This window comes from Stomoxys calcitrans, chromosome 1 (assembly GCF_963082655.1).
Source record: "Stomoxys calcitrans chromosome 1, idStoCalc2.1, whole genome shotgun sequence".
NCBI lineage: Eukaryota > Metazoa > Arthropoda > Insecta > Diptera > Muscidae > Stomoxys > Stomoxys calcitrans.
The window spans coordinates 105,016,285-105,033,567 of NC_081552.1; the positions used below are offsets into that span (position 1 = coordinate 105,016,285).

General features: G+C 37.7%; 1 long non-coding RNA gene across 1 annotated transcript; it reads right to left on the bottom strand.

Moving 5' to 3' along the window:
- Window positions 1-4,245: 4,245 nt before the first annotated feature.
- On the bottom strand, window positions 4,246-8,945 carry LOC106089147 (uncharacterized). Its single transcript, XR_001221562.2, has 3 exons — window positions 8,699-8,945; window positions 6,678-8,636; window positions 4,246-6,621 (listed from the first exon to the last, which is right to left on the bottom strand). It is a non-coding gene; the product is annotated as an uncharacterized LOC106089147 (long non-coding RNA).
- Window positions 8,946-17,283: the final 8,338 nt, after the last annotated feature.

Genomic DNA, 17,283 nt, shown 5'->3' on the forward strand with positions numbered 1-17,283 from the left:
TTCAAATTTATAAATTCATTAATTACAATTCCATTTGGCAGAAAACAATCTAATGCTGATCCGGTCATATTAAAAACAAGTAAAAGCGTGCAAAGTTCGGCCGGGCTGAATCTTATATACCCTCCACCATGGATCGCATTTGTCGAGTTCTTTTCCCGGCATCTCTTCTTAGGCAAAAGAGGATATAAGAAAAGATTTGCTCTGCTATTAGAGCGATATAAAGATATGGTCCGGTTCGGACCACAATTAAATTATATGTTGGAGACCTGTGTAAAATTTCGGCCAATTCGAATAAGAATTGCGCTCATTGGGGGCTCAAGAAGTAAAATAGAGAGAACGACTTATATGGGAGCTGTATCGGGCAATAGACCGATTCAGACCATAATAAACACATTTGTTGATGGTCATGAGAGGATCCGTCGTACAAAATTTCAGGCATATCGGATAATAGTTGCGACCTCAAGAAGTCAAGATCCCAGATCGGTTTATATGGCAGCTATATCAGGTTATGGACCGATTTGAACGTTAATTGACACAGTTGTTGAAAGTAAGAATAAAAGACGTCATGCAAAATTTCAGCCAAATCGGATAGGAATTGGGCCCTCTAGAAGCTCAAGAAGTCAAATCCCCAGATATGTTTATATGACAGCTATATCAGGTTATGGACCGATTTGAACCATACTTGGCACAGTTGTTGGATGTCATAACGAAATACTTCGTGCAAAAATTCATTCAAATCGACCGATTTGAACCATATTGGCACAGTTGTTGGGTATCATACCAAAACACGTCGTGCAAAATTCCATTCCAATCCGATAAGAATTGCGCCCTCTAGAGGCTCAAGAAGTCAAGACCCAAAATCGGTTTATATGGCAGCTATATCAGGTTTTTGACCGATTTGAACCACACTTTGCGCAGTTGTTGGATATCATAACAAAACACGTCGTGCGAAATTTCATTTCAATCGGATAAGAATTGCGCACTCTAGAGGCTCAAGAAGTCAAGACCCAAGATCGGTTTATATGGCAGCTATATCAAAACATGGACCGAAATGGCCCATTTACAATACCAACTGACCTACACTAATAAGAAGTATTTGTGAAAAATTTCAAGCGGCTAGCTTTACTCCTTCGGAAGTTAGCGTGCTTTCGAGAGACAGACGGACGGACGGACATGGCTAGATCGACATAAAATGTCGCGATGATCAAGAATATATATACTTTATGGGGTCTCAGACGAATATTTGGAGTAGTTACAAACAGAATGACGAAATTAGTATACCCCCCATCTTATGGGGGGTTTAATTTAATGGGGGGGGGGTTAATTTAAAATCATTCATGTCGGACAAATACGTATGAATGTTTATCTCCATGGGACTAATGGGATCTGCATTCTCGTCCATTTCAGGGCTCCTGTTGCCAATAATGAAGTTTAGCCCTAATTGGACGCTTACTCTCCGTCCGTCTGCAGATCGTAATGTTTAATGTAGCTATTAGTTAAAGGTATAAATTATTTATTGTAGTTTGCTCTTATTTTTTTTATACCCTCCACCACAGGATGGGGGTATACTTATTTCGTCATTCTGTTTGTAACACCTCGAAATATGCACTTCCAACAACTGTGCTAAGTATAGTTGAAGTCGGTTAATAACCTGATATAGCTTCCATAAAAACCGATCTGGGGTCTTGACTTCTTTAGCGGGCGCAATTCTTATCCGATTTGGTAGACATTTTGTTGAACGGCTTCTGCCATGACTTTCAACATGCGTGTCCAATATGGTCTTAATCGATCTATAGCTTGATACAGCTCCCATATAAAATGGTCTCCCGACCGGTTTATATGTGCCTCCTACAAGGCACAATTCTTATCCGAATGGACTGATATATAACACAATGACTTCTACAATGTTCAGCATTCAATTCATTTATGGCCCGAATGGGACTATTACTTGTTTCTTTATAGGCCATTTCCAATGCCAAAAAGGACGACACTCTCTACCTACTCGTCCGGGAAAAAATCCCTGTGGAAAACACCTACCTGCCAATAGAAAACTCTTTGTACTGGGGAAGGGCAAGGATCGTAAATTAACGAGAAGGGCCTAATAAAAAATGAGTATCGGGAGAAACTGCGTGCCTTTTTCTCTATAAACTAATTTTTTATCCTTTTCTCTTTTTATACCCACCACTGAAGGATAGGGGTATATTCATTTTGTCATTCCGTTTGCAATACATCGAAATATCCATTTCCGACCCTATAAAGTATATATATTCTTGATCAGCGTAAAAATCGAAGACGATCTAGACATGTCCGTCCGTCTGCCTTTTGAAATCACACTACAGTCTTTAAAAATAGAGATATTGAGCTGAAATTTTGTGTTCGAAGATGGGCTATATCGGACTATATCTTGATATAGCCCCCATATAGACCGATCGGCCGATTAAGGGTCTTAGACCCATAAAAGCAACATGTATTATCCGTTTTTGTTGAAATTCGGGACAGTGAGTTGTGTTAGGCCCTTCGACATCCTTCTTCAATTGGGCCCAAATCAGTCCAGATTTGGATATAGCTGCTATATATACCGATCCTCCGATTTAGGGTATTAGGCCCATAAAAGCCACATTTATTAACCGATTTTTCTGAAATTTGGGACAGTGAGTTTTCTTATGCCCTTCGACATTTTTCTTCAATTTGACCCTGATCGGTTCAGATTTGCATAAAGCAGCCTATAGACCGAACTCTCGATTTAAGGTTTTGGGCCAATGTAAGGCGCATTTATTGTCCGATGTCGCCGAAATTTGGTACAGTGAGTTAAGTTATGCCCCATGACATACTTCTGCAATATGGTACAGATCGGTCCGGATTTGGATATAGTTGCCATATAGACTAATCTCTCGGTTTTGGGTTTTGGGGCCATAAAAGGCGCTTTTATTTTCCGATTTCACCGAAATTTGGGACAGTGCGTTGTGTTAGACTATTCGACATTTTTCTGCAACTTAGCCCAAATCGGTGCAAATTTGGATATAGCTGCCATATAGACCGATCTCTCGATTTAAAGTCTTGGCTGAACTTGACTGAAATTTGATACAGTGACTCATGTTAGGCTTTTCGACATCTGTGTCGTATATGGTTCAGATCGGTTTATTTTTAGATATAGCTACTAAAAAGACCAATATTTTGTTATACACAATTGAACAATGACTTGTACTTATTAGTATTTGGTCCAAATCGGAACATATTTCGATGTAACTGCTATGGGAAATAAGGTATGCAATTTTCACCGGATTTTGATGGAAGGTGGTTTACATATATACCCGAGGTGGTGGGTATCCAAAGTACGGCTCGGCCGAACTTAACGCCTTTTTACTTGTTTAGTTATACCTTTAAGCTTAACTTGTATTTAAATTTTCAGATTAGCTCATAATTTAGCTTTAATATTTGGTTGTAACTTTGTTCATTAGGATTAGTTGGTATTTTAGCTTTAAAATTAGCTTGTAATTTAGTTTGTCACGATTAGCTTTTAAAGTAGTTGTCTTCCTTTTTTTTAACTTTCAATAAAATATACAGAACGGTCTGCTTTGGACTTTTACATTCAATTTATTATTTAAACTTCATTTTCTTAAAAAAAACGCCCATAATTGTGGTTGTTATTCTTCTTCTTGTCTCAATATCACATCACCACACTTTGCACTTAGCTAGCTATTTGTTTCGGCTCATTCAGGCTCAATCCTGTTGTCGTTTGCTCACCTTCGGCTTAGTGCACAGTCAAAAGGAAAAAGAAAGATTTTCCTTCTTGGGCCTGTTGCCTGCGTTGTCATTTGCCCAATCATAGCGCACTTTCTAGCCAGAACTTCCTCTGATGGGCCAAATGACAACACAAAACCAACTGTCCTACTGTCATTCAGACAAGGGTCGAGGTTTACCCATATCCGCTGTTGTCCTATAGAGAGACAAGTTTGGAGTGAGGTAGTACCATATCATTGCAAATAGTGTTCTAAAGTATGGTTTGAATCTTAATGTAAGAGCGCTCAAGGCTGGTTTTGTGTGTGGGGGTTCTGCGCAATTTTGTCGTAAATAGGTCTGTTAAACACCTATCCTTAGCTGCTAAATATTGTGAGCATTATCGAAGCGGGAGCATTAATGATAAGACGTAAATTAAGTGCACTGGGGTTAAAGGTTTTAGGCCTAAATTTCTGCTTAGAATCTGGTTTAGAAATGTGGGAATTTTCTTGTTGATGTATGTTGACGAGATTGAATATTCAGTTTTCGAAAAAGGAAGGGACTTCGACAGGTTAAGTCTTATTGTGGGGTGTAGCCATGTTTTTCTGTTTTTATCATTTTTAGAGCAGGGCTGCAAGTCGAAATCACTTCTTCATAGTGATCTTTAACGGTCAGGCTGTTCTTGATGTGTCTGCTAAGAAACTTTATTTTTGTAACATTTGTGATTCTAGTGTTACCAATGCAGATGTCTGGGGTTTTACTTCCGCTTTTAGCCACATACCTAACCACAGTTTTTTCTGCGCTTTATTGCGGGTTTAATGAAATCATCAGCGAACTGATATAGGTGTGTTTGTGGATTTACAGTGCCGTGTAAGCCAATTGTGTAGATGTTAAATAACATTGGACTTAGATAGCTGCCCTGTGGAAGCCCATTGTAATTATCAAGCCATTCATAACCCACAACAAGAGTTCGATGTTTCAGGAAGTTTGTAATAAGGATCTCGCATGGACACTTGAGTTCCGAAAGTATTGTATGTAGTGCTTGTATTTTGACGCAATCATAAGCTGTCGGTACATCTAGTATACAATCGTAATTTTACGCCAATTATTGCTAATATCACAGTATTTCTAAGCTGCATTTATTGCTGCGAGGAGGTTCGCTTTTGATTTACTGGTTAGTTGACTAACCATTTCATAGGTAATGCCGCCCATACCAGCAGCTGATGGTGTTTTCTTCCTAAGAACTACATTCGATAGTTCTTTATTGGTGAGATCAGAGACTGGTCCCGATGTGATCATGACTGTGTTGATAGTTGTTGTTGCTGTTGTAGCCACATTTTCATGTGGAGGAGGCGATCCTCGTCAAGCTTCTATGTGAACAAGCTCGTTCCTGTCCAAAGGACCGATCGCCGCGAAGACTATTGATTATTTAAAGGCGCCAACAACTCGCCTTGTCATATCGAGCATCATAGGCACTCAGTATTTGTGCAATACATGGCCACATGGCCGCTCACTAAGACTCTCCGCTCGTCACCGCTAATTTTCCGCGACTGCCGTTGCAGCTTCTCCATATGGAGCATTCCACTATCCGCAACCTGTGGACGCGTCCGGTAGCTCCCAGCCAAGCTTCTCGTGACAGCAATGAACACCACAGAGATGGACTTAAATAACAATTGTTAGCACATATAGCTCTTACACTTTTATTTTGTTGTTGTAGCAGTGTGGTCACTGCGGTACGTACAATCAGGATATATTAATTTACAGGTAATGGCATTTGCCAAACAACAAAATATTGTGTTCACTATCTGTCAAAATCAGTGATTAGTGCATCTCTGATTTTGAGTATGTTACTAGTTCGCGCCATTTTTGTTGTTTGTGTGTGTTATAGTTCCTAATTATAAACCTGCGTGAAGTTAGCGACGTACATAGATATAATCGATATAATAACAGGGTGACACAAAGTAATAAAAATTAAAAAAGTTCGGAAATTATAAAGCGTTTTTAGTTTCGGTCGCCAGACAATTTCGCTGTGAGTTATTTACTTTCGCATACACCAAATTAAAGAGGAGAACAATACCTTTAATTTAAAACTTACAGATTTAGAAATTGGAGGGCAAGACACAAAATTCAGTCTGGTGATCACAAATGGACTTCGTTCAAAAAAAATGCATACACCAAAATTAGGGGAAGATCAACACCTTTAATTTGGTGTACCACATATACCCCAGAAATGATTTTCGTATACACTAAATCCAGTGTATAAGCCGTAAATGGACTTCCTTCAAAAACGTGCGTATACCACATTAGAGGAGAGATCAAAACCTTTAATATGGTGTACCACTCACACGTATACAAAGAACCGTTTTTCGTAGAACAATCCTTTCAGATTTCTATTTTGAAACTCGAGTGCAGGGCACTAAATCCAGTGTAGAAGCCATAAATGGACTTCGTTAAAAAAAGCGCGTATACCAAATCAATTGGAGGATCAACACCTATGGTGCACCACACATACCCCAGAACTGTTTTTCATAGAAAAATCCTTCCAGATTTCTATTTTGAAAGCGGAGGGCAGGATACAAAATCCAGTCTGGAAGCAATAAATGGAAATGGACTGGAAAAAGTGAGTACACCAAAATTTGGTGTGCCACACATACACCAACTGCAACTGTTTTTGCAGAACAATCCTTCCAGATTTCTATTTTGAAACTCGAGGGCAGGGCACAAAATCCAGTGTGGAAGCCATTAATGGACTTCGTTCAAAGATGTGCGTATACCAAAATAAAGGGACGACCAGCACCTTTAATTTGGTGTGCCACAGATACCCCAGAACTGTTTTTCGTAGAACAATCCTTCCAGATTTGTATTTAGAAAGTGGAGGGCAGGACATTAAATCCAGTGTAGGAGCTATAAATGGACTTCGTTCAAAAAGCGAGTATACAATTTGAAGGGAAGATCAACACCTTTAATATGATGTACCACATATACCCCAGAACTGTTTTTCGTAGAACAATCCTTCCAGATTTGTATTTAGAAAGTGGAGGGCAGGACATCAAATCCAGTCTAGGAGCTATAAATGGACTTCGTTCAAAAATCGAGTATACAATTTGAAGGGAAGATCAACATCTTCAATTTGGTGTACCACACATACCCCAGAATTATTTTTCGTAGACACTAAATCCAGTGTAAAAGCCATAAATGGACTTCATTCAAAAAAGCGCGTACATCACATTAAAGGAGAGATCAACGTCTTTAATATGGTGCATCACACACACCCAGAACTGTTTTTCGTAGAACAATCCTTCCAGTTTTTTTATTTTGAAACTCGAGTGCAGGACAATAAATCCAGTCTAGGAGCCATAAATAGACTTCGTTCAAAAAAGCGCGTATTCAAATTGAAGGGAAGATCAACACCTTTAATATGATGTACCACATATACCCCGGAATTGTTTTTCGTAGAACAATCTTTCCAGATTTCTATTTCGACAGCGGAGGGCAGGACACTAAATCCAGTGTGGAAGCCATGAATGGACTTCGTTCAAAAAAGTGAGTATACCAAATTAAAGAAGAGATCAGCACCTTCAATTTGGTGTACCAAACATACCCCTGAGTTGTTTATCATAGAACAATCCTTCCAGATTTCTATTTTGAAAGTGGAGGGCAGGGCACAAAATCTAGTCTGGAAGTCAAAAATGGACTTCGTTCAAAGTGCGTATACCAAAATAAAGAACGATCAGCACCTTTAATTTGGTGTGCCACGCATACACTAGAACTGTTTTTTGTAGATTTCTATTTTGAAACTGGAGTGCAGGACACTAAATCCAGTTTAGGAGCCATAAATGGACTTCGTTCAAAAAAGTGTGTATACAAATTGAAGGGAAGATCAACACCTTCAATTTGGTAGACACTAAATCTAGCGTAGAAGCCATTAATGGACTTCATTCAAAAAACCACGTACATCACATTAAAGGGTAGATCAACACCTTTAATATGGTGTATCACACATACCCCAGACCTGTTTTTCGTAGAACAATCTTTCCAGTTTTCTATTTGGTAACTCGAGGGACGGACACTAAATCCAGTTAGGAAACCATACATGGACTTCGTTCGAAAAAGCGCGTATACCAAATTAAAGAAGAGATCAGCACCTTCAATTCGGTATACCACACATACCCCAGAATTGTGTTTCATAGAACAATCATTCCAGTTTTCTATTTTGAAACCCGAGGGCAGGACACTAAATCCAGTGTGGAAGCCATAAATGGACTTCATTCAAAAAACCGCGTACATCTTATTAAAGGGACGATCAGCACCTTTAATTTGGTGTGCCACAGATACCCCAGAACTGTTTTTCGTAGAACAATCCTTTCAAATTTTTATTTTGAAACTGGAGTGCAGGACACTAAATCCAGTCTGGAAGCCATAAATGGATTTTGTTAAAAAAAAAATGCGTATACCAAAATAAAGGGACGATTAGCATCTTCAATTTGGTATGCCACACATACACCAGGACTGTTTTTCGTAGGACAATCCTTCGAGATTTCGATTTTGAAACTGAATGGGAGGACACTAAATCCAGTCTGGAAGCCATAAATGGACTTCGATCAAAAAGGTGTGTATACGAAATTAAAGGGGATATCCGAGTCTTTAATTTGGTATACAACACATATCCCGGAACTGTTTTGCGTAGAACAAACGTTTAAGTTTTCTGTTACCAAACTGGAGGGCAGGACACAAAATTCAGTCAAGAGACCATAAATGAACTTCGTTCAAAAAAATGCGTATACCAAAATAAAGGGGCGATCAGCTATGCCACACATACAACAGAACTGTTTTTCGTAGAACTATCCTTCCAGATGTTGATTTTGAAACTAAATGGCAGGACACAAAATCCAGTCTGGAAGCCATAAATGGACTTCGTTCTAAAAAAAAGATTTTATACCAAATTAAAGGGAACAACTTTTATTTGGTGTACCACAAATACCCCAGAACTATTTTTCGTAGAACAATCCTTCCAGATTTCTATTCTGAAGCTGGAGGGCAAGAGACAAAATCCAGTTGGAAAGACATAAATAGACTTCGATCAAAAAAGTGTGTATAGATAATTAAAGGGGAGATCCGAGCCTTCAATTTGGTGTACCACACATATCCCAGAATTGTTTTTCGTTGAACAATCTTTCCGGATTTTTATTATGAAACTGGAGGGCAGCACTGATACGGTTGATGATAACTGTACAGGGTGACATAATATTTTAAACAAACTTGTACTTAAAGCTCAGTACGCAGCTCTACTAAAATTTTCTCTCGCAAACAAATGTTGACAAAAAACGGTACATTTGTTTCACCAATCTGCCACACTTGTTGAATGATAAATTTTGCATTTATCAAAACTAAGCGATTTTATGTACAAATAAAATCCATGGCAACACTCGTTTGTTTTATACAACAACCACAAATCATATGGTACAATCCGCCATCTTGCCATCAATCTGATCGACGTTTTGCCAACACACACAAAGAAATTTGTGTACGTGTGCGTACATGAGTAGAGAATATGCGAGAAAGAAGACAAGAACAAAGAGAATGCAAACAAAAATCTGACATCTTAATACCGTCAAACCTGTCCGGCTGGTAATTGCTGTTCGCGTGAGACCACCTTTTTAAATCCGCCTTGAATAAAATCATTATGTGGTGTACAAAAGTGAAAACATTGGATATTTATTCAATGAAGACGAAATAAATCACAACTGTGTACCCGCCGCTTTTCATTCCACACTGAAATATCGTTTCATAATTAATTTACGGAAAATCACAAGGTAAGGGTGGTACTATATTCGCTTTAAACATTTTTTCATGATTAAATTTTTTAGATTTTGGATTTTGGAAATATCTTGCCGATTTCATTCAGTAGAACATTCCCTCATTATGGCTGGTACAAAGTTATTTTTTCACCGTTAAAACCCCATTTTTTCGCGATAACTTTTTTCAAACACTACACATATAAGAATGATAAAATAAATATTTTATTCAAATTTCACGATATGTAACGGGGGAATGTCATACTGATCGACGAAAAATATCGCGAAAGCGAATATAGTACCAACCTTTACCTATGACAAATTTTTCTTAAAAGTATTATGTTTTCATTGAGATTTTTGTAGTGTTTCAAAAAAGCAACCGTGAAAATATATGTTTTCAACTGTGAAAAACGAATATAGAACCAGTATTATGTTATTATAGAGATTATTATTGTGTTTCAAAAAGTAACCGTGAAAAACCTGTGTTTTCACTGGCGAAAAACAAACGTAGTACCAGCCAGTTGGCATGTTAAAGGTGGTACTACGTTCTTTTAAGTGAAAACATTTCGAAAATCCGTTTTTCACTTATTAAAACAGAGATGCCGTATTGGAAACTTTAGTGATTTCGACTATTAAGACCGCCTTTAGGTCGGTACTACATTCGGTATTCGCGGAAAAATTTGCCGAAATGTGTTCGTGTCGTCATAACTTGTTTTTTCATCTAGGGAAAATTTACATTTCGGGACGCCCATTGAGAGAACAGCCACAGTCGCTGTGCAACAAATCATTTACTTACACAACTTACCTCAATCTTCAATTGTAACTGGGTGTTTGTTAGTGTTAGTGATGTTGCTCACATGTATTTACTCTGGTTGGAAAAAAATAGTGTTTGTGGATGCATAAAAAAGAAAGTATTTTTTTAATATAAGTAAATATACCCGAAGGAAAAATAAATATTTCTTTCACAACATGCAACTCAATCAATCTGTACGAAATAATAATGTTTGTGAAAGAATGTGTTGCGCTTTTGGTCTTGCAATTAGAACAACAATATTTGAATAAAAGTGGAAGATGCTGACAAAAGCTTTTGGAAAGTTGTGCTTATTTAACTTATAACATTAAAAATACTACAAAATCTAATTATTTTTACAAATAAATTTTGCATTTGTCTCTTTTTAAATTGTTTTGTGTTTCATTATATATTAATTATTACGAAGGCGCGGGTTTTGGTTGAAACTACAAAAACATACATGAATTTCAGTACGACCCACACTCACATTTGTGTGTGTACACATGCTCGTAAGCAGCTGATAAATTATTTGATGCCGTATTATTTTTTTATATGTACATGGCAACATTTTGGCCAATTAATGGCAACATTTTGGCCAAAAACATCAAATGTGAGAACCTTGACAAACCACCGAAAGAACGATTTTCAGAAATTTTTCCGTAAAAAAGAACGTAGTACCAGCCTTTTTTCGTAAAAAAGCATCTTGCAGCATTGGTAAATGTCAAATAAACATATGTTTCATTAATTACTACAAAATATTTATTCTGAGTAATTAATGAGCAACAATAAAACGGCAATAGCTACAATGGTATTTAAAAAAAATGGTATTTAAAAAAAAAAAAACATTATTCTCATATAAGATTTGATGGTTTTCATATTAAGCTGCCTGTTACTCTAGTTGAACATTCTTAGCGATGCTTTGCCATTGTCACAAAAGCCGTAGCTAAAGTCGAGCATATGACCAAGAAATCCGAAGCCTGGAGAGCGTATCGAACACAGCAAAGGTAAGTGGGGTTTTAAATTAATACTTTCCAAATTTTTATTTAATAATTTGTGCATAGGAGTCGCTGAAGTTGCTGCTCTATTGTCACAGGCCAAGAGAATGGGCTTTATTGTACACGGAGAAATCGGTGCCGATAAAACTACTGGCGACAAATGATTAGCAAAAACCTCGCTCAGAGAGAGAATACCATGTGACTGAAAGAAAGGGCTCCGATGTCTTCTTTTATATCAACGACATGTGATCAAACTGCGAAAATTTGACTTTAACGCACAAAAACTATGTATTTTATTCATTTTCTCTAATAAGGTGAGTTTGTTTCTAAAGAAACATAAATAATGCTCATGTATTTGAAGAGTGCCATAACTCAAAATAATTGATTTTGCAGAAAATGCATTCGGAGGTTTCAAAATTTTAAGGTTTATAATTAACTCAAAAAATAAATTTTTTGAGATATGTATGTCACTCAGCAAGTACATGAGCGAAGCCGTTATTTTGTTCATTTAACCAATCATTTTTTTATAATTTTTTATTGATTGTATAATAGTCTATGTACTTCAATTTCTTTTTAGGGCGCAAGTTGTACACGGGGATGGAGACGAGCATAGCATTTACGGCCACCACCTGTCATGCGTGTCATTACGGGAAGACAATGACGACTGATAGTTGGAGTGCGTTGATAACGTTGCCGATGTTACTGAGGTACGTTTAGCAGCACTGTGGGCGTCCTTGAGTTTGCCCTGCAAATAAAAAACAAACAAACATACTCTTATGAAGTTAGTTTGTAAAAGTAAATCTATATCTACATATAAAAATGAATTTGTGTTTGTTTGTAAATTTGTTCGTTCCGTATAGACTCAAAACGGCTGAACCGATTTCTTAAAAATTTTCACAGATTGTGGGGAGTGGTCCGGAAGGAGCAATAGGTTATATAATTTATTGATAACGGTAGTGGGGCGGACCCTCCCCCTTACCCTAAAAGTACGACCCAAAAATAAAAGTGAACCGATCGGGACAATATGTAATTCAAATGAAAGGTATTCAGAAGTAGACTACGAATTTCATATTAAAAATTGGATCCATATAACTGGGGGTCGTCCCGACCCCAAAACCCCCTATAATAGGTTTATTGGATGATAATGACAATATGGGACTCGAATGAAAGGTATTCGGGAGTAGATTACGAAAATGGTCAGGAAGGAGGAAAAGGCTTTTTAGTTTTTTTGATATTGGAAGGGGCGGATTCTCCCCCGTTACCTCAAAAACATCACTTTATATCAAAAGTGGACCGATAGGGACAATATGGGTATCAAATGAAAGGTATTGGGGAGTAGAATACGAATATTGTATTGAAAATTGGGATCAAGTATGCGAGGGGTCGTCCAACCCCAAAATTCCCCCAAAAAAACGTATTGGACGTAAATATCAATATGGGACTCAAATGAAAGGTATTCGGGACTAGACTACGAATATGACATAAACAATGAGGTCCAAGTAATTGAGGGTAGCCCCACCCTTAAATAGGAATATAACTCGATCCTAGCTAGAAGGACCTTAAATTAAAGGTATTTGGTAGCAGGTTGCGAATATGACATTGAACTTTGTGTCCTAGAATCTAGGTGGTGCTTTACGTACTAAAGTAGCCTCCAATTGATTTGACCCACTAAAACAATAGGGGATCAACTGATAGATATTTTTAAGGAAGTACGTCATTCAAATTTGTGCTCAAGTGGCAGATGGAGTGAGACGCACAATTCTCCTATAGACGCCCCCCACCAAAAGGCTGTGTACACCAATTATGACAATGTGGGATTAAATTAAAAGTTTAAGGTTGTGGACTGCCAATATGGTATCTTTATTCTGCTCATATATCTAGCGGACCACCTTATCCTAAAACAGTTGATCAATTATAATGACCTAACAGGACACTGCCGCCATATCCCCAATGTTATGACGTTCAGTGTGATAGGAGCAGTTGCAAACCTTAAAGACAAGGTGGCCGCCATTTTTAGCTCATCGACAAGGAGCCTTCTTTTCCTAGAAAAGTCCAAACAACAATGGTTTAACTACTAAGAATTGTCGCCACCGCACCTAATATAAAGACCAGCAAATTAGTTCTTTACCACTGGTAATCGTTTAATATGGCAATTTGATTTGATTTAAAAAGACTAAATTATGACTATTTAACAGGTAGCTATATAGTCAGTTATAGACAACTAACACATGATGATCAATGTAATAGGCGCTAAGCCGCTCCAAACGAGGAAATCTATTGACTTAAACAATATGTTCAAAAAAGTTCCAACAGATGGAAAAAATTTCAATTTCTTATGCTTATGTGAAAGGGTATAAAAGTCTAAACCTTTCCCTTATCGATGGCAGCACTGACATTTAAATAAGCGCCATCTATTCAGTTTGCAAATGAATCAACTGAATGGAGACGCCACCACGAACAGGGAGAGGGCAAGGTGGCAAAAATTAATCAAGCAGCATTTATCTTTGTTATGGCAATCTATCGGTCCGTAAAATAAAGAAAAATAAAGTATAGGAATTCCGTTGCGGTTGTTTGCTGTATAATTTTTTAAATTTCCCGCCCTAAGACGGGTCTTAACAATAGGTGTTTCAGGTAGTTTAAGTGGCTATCTTTGCCATAGATAAAAATTAATTTTGTGGAGTGCGAATATCCAAGTTTGTGTTAAACTGTAAGAGGGGAAGGCTCAACGAACGTACACAGAATCAGAGTTGTTGGAGAGTAGGTTACGTTACAGAGGTGAAAATTTTCTACGTCTTGAAAGGGGTCGATTGAAAATTTAGCTCGAAGATAAGAAGTCTCCTTTTTATAGTTGAGCCTAAGTGGCGTGCCGATAAGCACACATTTTTTGTCACTTTCGTTTCGTTTTGTCACTCGATTCGTTCGCCAAGTCATTGAAAACAGCTGATTTTATAAAGGGAAAATTGTTGTTCTCAATGACTCGTCGAACGAATCGAGTAACAACAAGTAAAAGCGTGAAAAGTTCGGCCTTACATACCTACCATGGATCTCATTTCTCATTTTTTTGCCCGATATCTCTTTATAGGCAAACAAAGGATAATGGATAAAAATTGAAAAGCTATTGGAGCTATTTCAGGTTATCAACCAATTCGGACCATGCTTGGTTTGGCTGTTGGAGACCATAGTAGATGTCATTGTGCAAAATGTCAGCCAAAATTGTATAAGAGTTGAGCCCTATAGTGGTTTAAGAATTAAAATCGGGAGATCGGTTCATATGGGAGCTATATCAGGTTATGGACCGATTCAGACCATATTTGTCACGTATGTGGAAGGTCATAGGAGATGTCGTTCAAATAATGTTTAGCCAAATCGCATACGAATTGCGCCTTGTAGAGGCTCAAAGAGTCAAATTAGGAGATCGGTTTATATGGGAGCTATATCAAGTTTTAATCAAGTTTGACTTATATAAACTTTGAGACAAATCGAATAAGAATTGCGGCGTTTAGGGGCTCAAGAAGTCAAGATCCAAAATCGGTTTGACCAACTGACCTAAACTATTGTAATAGGAAGTATTTGTACAAAATGTAATGCTCCTAGCTTTATCCCTTCGAAAGTTAGCGTGCTTTCAACAGATGAACGCACCGACATGGTTAATCGACTTCGAATGTCAAGACGATCAAAAATATACATATATACTTTGTTGGATCTCAGAAGAATATTTCGATGCTTTACAAACGGAATGACGAAATTAGTTTATGATGGAGGGTATAAAAAGAAAAAACAAATTTAGTGGTATAGGCCGTAAGTTTTTGTACTGAAGTCTTAAATGGATAATGATTATTGTCCCAACTTTTATTGAAGGAATATACAGTGCTACGGTGACATTAGAGAGTCCGACATGAGTGGAAATTCGATTTAATCAAAAATAGACAAAACGATGACAATGTGATGGGAATCAACAGCGAGCATCACCAACAACAAATTCAGCGCCATCTATTGGGGGGTAGAAATTATTTGAATAGCAAAGCCAACCCGTACAAAGAAAACGAGCGCGAGAGGTACAGGAGAATGTGTTCAAAGTTGATCATATGCTTTTCACTACTGTTTTGACAAGTTGTCTGTCCTTCGAATGAATAAAAGGAAGGAACTAACCATTGACTGTTTTCGGTTTTATTTTTTTAACCCGCTTACCAAATATATATATATATACCAATCACGACAATATGGGACTAAAATGAAACGTATTTAAGAGAGGAATACGAATATGATACCCAAATTTGGGACCAAGTGTTTGGGGGACCTCCCCAACCCCCAAAACATCCCTAAATCTGACATATTTACCGACCATGGCAATATGAGACTCAACTGAAAGATATTTACGAGTAGAATATGAATCTGATATCAAAATGCGCGATTAAGTGTTGCGGGGCCACCCCTCCCAAAAAACACACCCAAACAGGACTTATCTAGTGACCATCGCAATATGGGGCTCATATAGAAGGTATTTGAGTGTAGAATATGAATATGATATCCAAATGTGGAACCAAGTGTTTTGGGGGCCGCCCCTCCCTAAAAACACCCCAAAAGAGCACAAATTTACGAACATAGCAATATGGGACTTTAATCAAAGGTCTTTAGAAATACCCCACGAATGTGATATCAATATTTAGGAAAAAGTTTCGATGGGACCAACTCAACCCATAACACCACCCAAATAGGAAGTATTTGCTGACCATTGCAATATGGGGCTCAAGTAAGAGGAACTTCATAGTATAATACGAAGCTGATATATATTTTCGGAGAAAGTCACTGAATGGCCGCCCCATCCCCCAAAACACCCTCAAACCGGCCATGTTTGCCGACTATGTAAATATGGGGCGCAAATGAAAGGTATTTTGGAGTAGACCACGAATCTGATATCAAAATTCAGGACCAAATGTCTAGGGGACGTCCCACCTCCATAACAACCCCCAAGTAGGACGTATTTGCTTACCATGACAATTTGGGTCTTAAAGAGATTGAAGCTTTCCACAAAGCGGACATATTTGCTGACTTTTGCAATAAGGGGTTTAAAGGTATTTGAGATTAGAAAACGAATTTGATATCCAAGTTTGAGTCCAATGGCAATATGAGGTTCAAATAAATTATATTGAGAGTAGAGCACGATGCTGATTTATTTTCAGGGTTAAGTGTTTGGGGGACAACCCCACTCCCCAAAACACACCTAAATCAGACATATATACCGACCAGGTCAATCTGGAGTTCAAATGAAAAGTATAGGGGAGTAGAGCACAAAATTGATACCCATTTTCGGGACAAATTTTCTGGGGGTCTACAATTATTTATTGACCATCGTAACATGGGCATCAAGTAAAGGTATTTGGGAGTAGAATACGAATCTGATATCCAAATGTGGGACGAATCTGATATCCAAAAATGATTGGTTACGCCTCATCCCATAAACTTCCCTCTAACCAATGGCCAATATGGGGTTAAAATAATTGGTATTTGAGAGAAGAGCATGATGCGGATGTTTTTTTCAGGGCCAAGTGTCTGGGGACCAACACACCCCAAAAATTCATATATACGGGTCAAGGCAATATGGGACTCAATTAAAAGATATTTGGGAGTAGATCACGAAATTCATACCCACTTTCGGAACCACGTTTCTGGCGGCCACACCAACCGCCACCCTGGAAGTCTTCTTACTCCCATAATCCACATGAGAATATGGGGCTCAAATAAAGTCTCTTAAGAATGGAGTACATCTAACATCCAAACTCAAATGACCCTTAACCCGTTGAGCGAATTCATAAATTAGTAAAGATCATGTGGGATTCAGATAAAGACATTTAAATTTTTTAACTGTTAGCAATGCGATATACATACAAATACTATTTTCGTATCATTTTATTTCACCAAAAACTCTTAAATTGTCGAAAATAAAAATTTTAAGGATATTTTTGGTCCATATAAAGTAAAAGAAGGC